The sequence below is a fragment of the Rhinolophus hipposideros genome (assembly GCF_964194185.1).
Source record: "Rhinolophus hipposideros genome assembly, chromosome: X".
NCBI lineage: Eukaryota > Metazoa > Chordata > Mammalia > Chiroptera > Rhinolophidae > Rhinolophus > Rhinolophus hipposideros.
The window spans coordinates 99649772-99657098 of record NC_138046.1 but is presented as its reverse complement, the minus strand read 5'-3'; the positions used below and the strand labels follow the sequence as shown (position 1 = coordinate 99657098).

Sequence of the window (7327 nt, the reverse complement as noted above, 5' to 3'; positions counted from 1 at the left end):
GCTCCAGGACATAATGTAACAAGGCTTTGAGGGTAGTCATAAAATTCATTTTGGCCTGACAAACGGAGCAGATCTGATAGATAAGAATGGGTTACTTTGCTAATTCCTTTAGGATGGGCAAGCAGAACAAACCTGGTAGACGAATTTCATTAGAAGGCGCCAGTTCCCTTCTTCAAACAAGTTCCCTTCTCCAAACAGCTCCCCTTCCCCAAGGAGGCAAGGGAAGGTATAAAAGTAAGAGCTTTTGCCTCAGTCATGGGGCACCCCCCATTCGGGAACCCCCTCCCCCTCGGGGGCTGCAACCTCTTCTCCTGCTTCTAATAAACTATCCTCTTTTTAAAGCTTTTTGCCTCTCCCTGGTCCATGTTTCCATTCTCCTGCTTCACGAGACACGATCCTGGCCCCCACTCAAACTGCCAGCAGAGCCAACATCACCTACATCAATGTCACCATACCTACAGAAATGATGCCTCCCACCCCCATCTCCAATCCTCTGCCATCCAACCTGAGACATACAGAATGCAGAGGCGCAATCGAGGTGGGTGCTAATACCAGACTGGGGGTGACGTGGGGGGAGGCTGCATTGATACCTTAGGCACCCAGGCGTCGTGAAAAAGCCAGGAACTCCTGTAGCGTCTATAGGTTTGTTCATGTGTATTCCGACATTTTCCCTAATCCTGTGGGGTGGGGGTGGGGGGGTGAGGGGAAACTCTGAAAGGCAGTGACAAATAAAAATATATCTAATTGTAAGAACTGATCCCTAGGAAATACACTCCTGCTTAAATGTTTAAAACATAACTGTTGAGACACAGAGATATCTCAAAATAGTTATAACTTCCCCCTTTCAAAATCCCCAAAGAGGAGTTTGAGTTTTACAAAGCCTTCCTTGGCCACGGTGCCAGTCTGGTGGACCTAAACTGGCGACATTATTGGCATTGCCCCTCCTCTTTTCCTGGGGGTCGAGATGTCAGGGCTCAGCTACCCAGAGAGAGGGTTGTTGTAACCCGCTCGGCCTCCTGGACAACGATGAGATCACGGCCTATGCGCCACTTACCACCTGGTGCAGCCTGATGACTGCCATTAGTGCAATATAAGTGTACAAAGTGTAGAAGAACTTCTGAGGCATAAAAAAGTCCACTGTCATGTCCTACTTAAGTACTTGGCATCACTGGAGGTTACTAGACCTCCAGCTACTGAAAAACACAATCATATTCAGTATGCAAAGGATTACGGGGAAAAGCAATTACAACTGAAATTGAAGGAAACACCAGAGCCAGTTAAGACCTCTGAGGACATTAGACTCTTTCAACAACAGGGAAAAGAAGATAAAAAAAAAAAAGCCAAAAAAAGTTGAGTTTCGTCAATTAGGAGAAGAATTCTGTCATTGGTTCTTTGAACTTCTTAATTCTCTGAATCCTTTTCTTGGACCACCTCAAGATGAACGGGGGCCACAGCACTTCTGGCATGATGTCAAGTTTAGGTTTTATTACAACACATTGGAATAAAATGTGACAAACTACTTTGGGCATAACTTGTGAGCCTTCCTCTCCTGTCGCTAGTAAAATATTATCTTTTTCTCAGTCCCAACCTAGATTCCTGTGGACTGAAATGTGCTTCTTCTCCCCCGCGGTCTGGTTATGGTCAGAGTTGCCAGGACTATCTACCAAGGGAACCCTTGTTTGGGCATTTTTGCACAAATTTTTGAACTCATGCACTGCCCTTTCATGGAGAATACTTGGGAAATCAAATTTATCAACTTGAGAATTACTGGAGAGGATTCCCTTGCTCCTGGAATGTTAATGAAACCAGCTATTACATTTGACCCAAGTGATCGAAAGGCCATTTTTCACGTAATCAATTTATGTGGTACCAACTAAGTATGACATAATGTAAAGCAGCCATTGGGTAGTGGAACTGGATCCCAAGCTTTATGTAGTGGAAAAGAGGCATTGTTGAACAAAAGAGAACTGAGTTTAAGTAAAACTGTAAAGCATTGAGCACTGTACGTCAGTCTCTACAGAATCTCATTCATATACTTTATCAGTAATGTCTAAGTGATTTCAAATGCAAGGACTGACACCTTTTAGTTGAAATATCTTTCTTGACTATAGACTAAGATATTATGTGAATACTTGCCTCTTTCTACCTGAGTTACAGCTAATGTTCTAACAGCTTAACGCAGTACATCAAATAAATCCCACTTTAGATCTTACAAATGGTGTGCCTTAGAAACCAGGTAATGCTTTCACTTTACTGAATAAATATTCTGCTAATGTACTTTTCATGTGGGAAAGGAGTAATTGTGTTAAAGTCTTCCCCTTTTCAAGTTTCTCATTTACTTTCATCTAAATCTGGATAATTTTACATAAGCATCTCATGACAGTATTGTTTTTTTAAATGCTTATTTTAGAGATGTTTAATGTAAACTCAAAAGTTCTCATTTCAGAAAACTTGAACAACATTCTTGTGCAAAAAGCCCAATAAATTTAGGAGATAGAGAAAAATTTACTTTGCCTTTCTAAAAATTGAGAAACATTTTTCAGTTGTCTACTATAGTCCAAGCTAAATATCTTTTAATCTGCAACATTTTCTGAACTATTTTGGGCAATGATAAGTCCTGTTCTAAAAGCAGACCTTATTCTTATCTAAGGCTTCAGCTAACAGTTTTATAGAGCATTTATTGTAACACTACATAAAGGAAACCTTGTTGAAATGTTTTAAAAGGTGTGCTTAGTTCCTAAGTATTCCCACATCATAAATTAAAGTTATTAGGATTTTTCACCTCTAGTTTGTTTTACTGGGTTTGAGTTACGGGGTTAAGTCGCCGACTTGCTTACATAGTTGCTTTAAAGTTTAAATTCCTCATCATCCAGCAGCTACTTGCTCATCCTGGATTTAATCTGTAATTTTATTTTCCAAAAATGCTATTTGGGAAAAAAATTCAACTGGGAAATATTGTGATGATGTATTGTACGTGTTAACTTTTTACCTTTAACTCTTCTCGTGGTCATCTAGGGTGACTGAAAAGAATTTTGGAAGCAGGAGGAAAAATCTCTTCCTTTTTGTTTTTTTATTGCCATGCCACTTATGAGGAGTACAAATTGATATGCCCTGAAATAAAAACTGCTATAAGAACAGTGTATTGTTTAGATTTAAAGGCAAAATTTCTTTTTCATCTTTTAAGTTGGAAGAATCATTATAATATGTAACAGATAAATATCCTAAGTAAAGGATAAAATTAAAAACAAAAAATAAATAAATAAACAAATAAATAGCCTTCCTTATTCCCTGTGCAAATAGTGAGGTCTAGGATTCCCTCAACAAGTGTGGTAGGAAAATAATTTCTCATATTTACCAAGGTTTCCCTCAACCTATTGCCTAGGGCCCTCAGCTCCTATCCCAAACTCACTCCCTCCCTCTCTCTCTCTCTCTCTCACACACACACACAGCCACTTGCAGCCAGTTTTCTAGGCCCTTTGTCCCTAGGCAGGGAAAGAAATTACAGCACATCTTTTGTCTTCCTACACCAGCTTTTGCACATATGTACCAGGGCTGCCAAAAAAAATGTATACAAGTGGACACTTTGGTCAACGTTGCTCAAGCAGTAGTTCGCTGTAATCAGAAGTGTCCGGGCACTGATGGTAACCACTTTAAGCACCTCTTGTAATTGCAGAAGTCAAACGTGACTTGGATTCGTCTTTTGTTACCAGTATATATTGAGTATTACAATATTAATACAGATTTTTTTCCCTTCTTAAAACATGTACACATTTTTTGCTATATATATATAGTGTTTCCCCAAAAATAACACCGAGTCTGATATTAATTTTTGCTCCAAAAGACGCATTAGGGCTTATGTTCAGGGGATGTCATCCTAAAAAATCATGATAGGGTTTATTTTTTGGTTAGGTCTTATTTTCGGGGAAACACGAGACGTGTGTGTGTGTGTGTTTGTGTGTGTGTGCGCGTGTAATTTCTCTTTTATTTAAAGTTTCAATTCCAATTTTCAACAAAAACCTGTTATAGATTATATAGTGAAGAACCACTTTACATAACAATCTTTGTGTATCTTTTTTATTATTTCTTCCAACAAATTCCACAGAGTAAATCACTGGTTTAAAGGGGCTGAGGAATTTTAAGATCTTGAAACATTCTGTTCAAAGAAAATAAAATTTTAAATAAAAGAGAAATGGCAAATAGATTCTGATTAGTACTATACATACAAGTTCTGACTATTAGGTTCGTGAAATTGTTGCAATGATGTTGCTAATCTTTTTTGATATTAGAGGGATCATTCATTATGAATTTTCACCAACTGGACAAACAGTTCACCAAGTTTACTCTTTGGAAGTGCTGAAAAGGCTGCGTGATAACGTTAGATGACATGAACTTTTCACCAACAATTCATGGCTCTTGCATCACGACAATGCACCAGGTCACACGGCACTGTCTGTGAGGGAGTTTTCAGCCAGTAAACAAATTACTGTATTGAATACACTCCTTACTTACCTGATCTGGCCCCCAATTACTTCTTTCTTTCCCCGAAGAGAAAGGAAATATTGAAAGGAAGACATTTTGATGACATTCAGGACATCAACGGTAATACGACGACAGCTCTGATGGCCATTCCAGAAATAAAGTTCCATAATTGCTCTGAAGGGTGGACTAGGCACTGGCGTCGGTGCATAGCTTCCCAAGGGGAGTACTTTGAAGGTGACCGTAGTGATATTCAGCAGTGAGGTATGTAGCACTTTTTCTAGGATGAGTTCGTGAACTTAATTGTCGGACCTCATATATACATATAAATCATATGCATACAAATCATGTTTATATTCATGTGTACATATTCTAGTTATGTATCTTATATCTATGCTGCTGTGATGGTTGAGAAGAGAGTCTGATCCTGGAGTTAAAACACCTTTTACAGTGCTATGATCCTGCCATATATTAATAATGTGATCTTGATCAATTTATTTGACCCATCTGACACATGTTGAAATATTAAGCTTGGTTACTGGCTTTACCTTTAAATATATGTGGCCCACTCCAATGCAGAAATCAGGGAGCTTTGCATCCAGGTAATAACGTTATTTGGGGATCTAAATTTTTATAATGGGATGCCAACTCTACACCTGCTGTAAAATCCTTCAAAAGACAGAAGCGCCTATCAAGAAGTACAATCTCAAATTCTCTCTCTGCTGTTCAGCTCCCATCAAAATTTGATATAGAACAGTGAATCTTAGAGAAGTTTATCTAAAGCCCTAGTTCTCAACTACACATTTCATAAAAAGAAGATGGACTGTTGTCATTCATTGATAATAGCATGCATTAATACTGCTGATAAATGTTTATTGCTAGAGTTCTTAAACATAAAATAGTGTTGTTGCCAGAGAAGTTTTTAACAAAACTCACAATCTGTAGCTCTGTTTTATTCACATCTACTACCCAAGATTTTTGCTAATATGCCGAAATGTCCCATGGTAGGAAAGACTAGTAGGGGAACTAGAATATTGTTTTCTTCCTAGCAGTGATAAATTTTCTTTTAATAATGAAGAACTTGGTGATCCATTATTTCTAATAACTTTATAATTAATTATGCTTCTGTTTTCTTCTTCAAATATTAAAAATCTCAAGACAAATTTGAAACAACTAAGTTTACTCTTATGTTTAGTATATGTTCCAGGTACCTATTGCTGCAAAACAAACCACCCAAGAACTTAGTGGCTTAAAAATTATTTTTCTATTCTGTGGGTTAATTTAAGATATCTCATGCAGTTGCAGTCACTCTTGGGCTGGAGCCATCTAAACGCTTAATTGGGCTAGATATCAAAGATGGCTTCTTTACTGACGTATCTGTAACTTAGCTGAAATGGCTAGCTGAACTTTGGGCAGGACAAATGTTTCTCTCTCTCTTCTCTCTCTCTCTCTCTCTCTCTCTCTGTCTCTGTCTCTGTCTCTGTCTCTACCTCCCCCCGTACACTTGTCCCCCCCACACACCCTCTGCCCCTTTTGGCTGTGTCACATGGTTTCCTTACCTGGTGGCAGTAAGGTAGCAGAACTTACATGACTGCTGGCTTCACCTAGAGCAAATATCTCAGGAAGGAAATTGTGGGTGGGGGGGGGCATTCAGAACAAGTCACCCTAAAATGTGCCTCTCTGAAATGAGGATTGTTTTGAGCTAAAGGTAGCTTTAGCCACAGCCTCAAGATAAATTTCTGCCCTTACCTTAACTAACAAGAAGAACTGGAATTAGGGGCCTTGATTATCAGATGTAACCTTTTTTTGACCTATCTATAGGGCAGGACACACTTCTATTAACTAAGTGTGTACTCTTCCTATCACCCTGCAATGACCCTTTGAAGCCCGCAAGACACCTGACCTCATCCCTAGCTTAGAAAATCTTATATATACCCATGTCCCCTTTCTATCTCTGACTCGCTCATGTATATGGGGTTCCCATACATATATATGTATTAAGTTTGGTTATTTTCTCTTGTCTCATGTCTATTTGATTATTAGACCAGCCAGAAAAACCTTCGGGGTAGAGGAAAGTTTGTTTCTTCCCTACAGTAGTCACAAGGTTTTTTCTGACTCAACCTCACAACTTAGGCAGTTCCACCGCATTTTATTGGTCCAAAGCAATTCTCTGATTTGTCACTGATTCAAGGAAAGTGGACTAGAAGAGCACAGGAATACCAAGAAATATGATTTATTGTGGGCCATCTTTAGAGACCATTACCACAATTTAATTAGATTTTCCTTTTCCTTATAGTAGGTTTTCTATTTTATTACTTTCTTATATGTATTTATTATGCTTTTGAGTTTTGTGGAGAAGTCAAATCATAATAAATAACTGATAAATTAACTTCTGTGCAAATGGAATATTAATACAGGGTATATTATGAGAATTACTTGACTTAATAAATGTGTGAATAATATAGAAATAAATCATACTATAGTAATGATAAGTTTTAAAATATTTTATTATGGGAACTCCTGGTTTTGTTGGAAATCTAAGGATTTTTGCTTCAGACCAATGCTTTTAATGTCAAATGATCTATGAGTATCTGATGAGACAAAAGAGAGGGGCTTGGTGAACTGAACAGAGGCAAAAGGAATTATGTCCCAGTAAAATTTCTGGACACTCTACATGGTTCTATCAGCACAACCTATAATCAGCACAACCTATATAATATTACATTTTATATTTCTGTTTCATAGAAATATCTCTTAATTAATACAACAGTACATAAAAATATGTATTTCATTTCCATAGTTACAATTTGATGAAGAGTGAGAGCACTGAATAATCTCAAAGGTTCCTTTT

At 37.9% G+C, this 7327-nt stretch overlaps 1 pseudogene across 1 annotated transcript; it reads left to right on the top strand.

The window, feature by feature from the left end:
• Window positions 1-964: 964 nt before the first annotated feature.
• LOC308495113 (uncharacterized protein C3orf38 homolog) lies at window positions 965-1997 on the top strand (annotated as a pseudogene). Its single transcript has one exon. The product of its transcript is annotated as an uncharacterized protein C3orf38 homolog (transcript).
• The last annotated feature ends 5330 nt before the right edge of the window (window positions 1998-7327 follow it).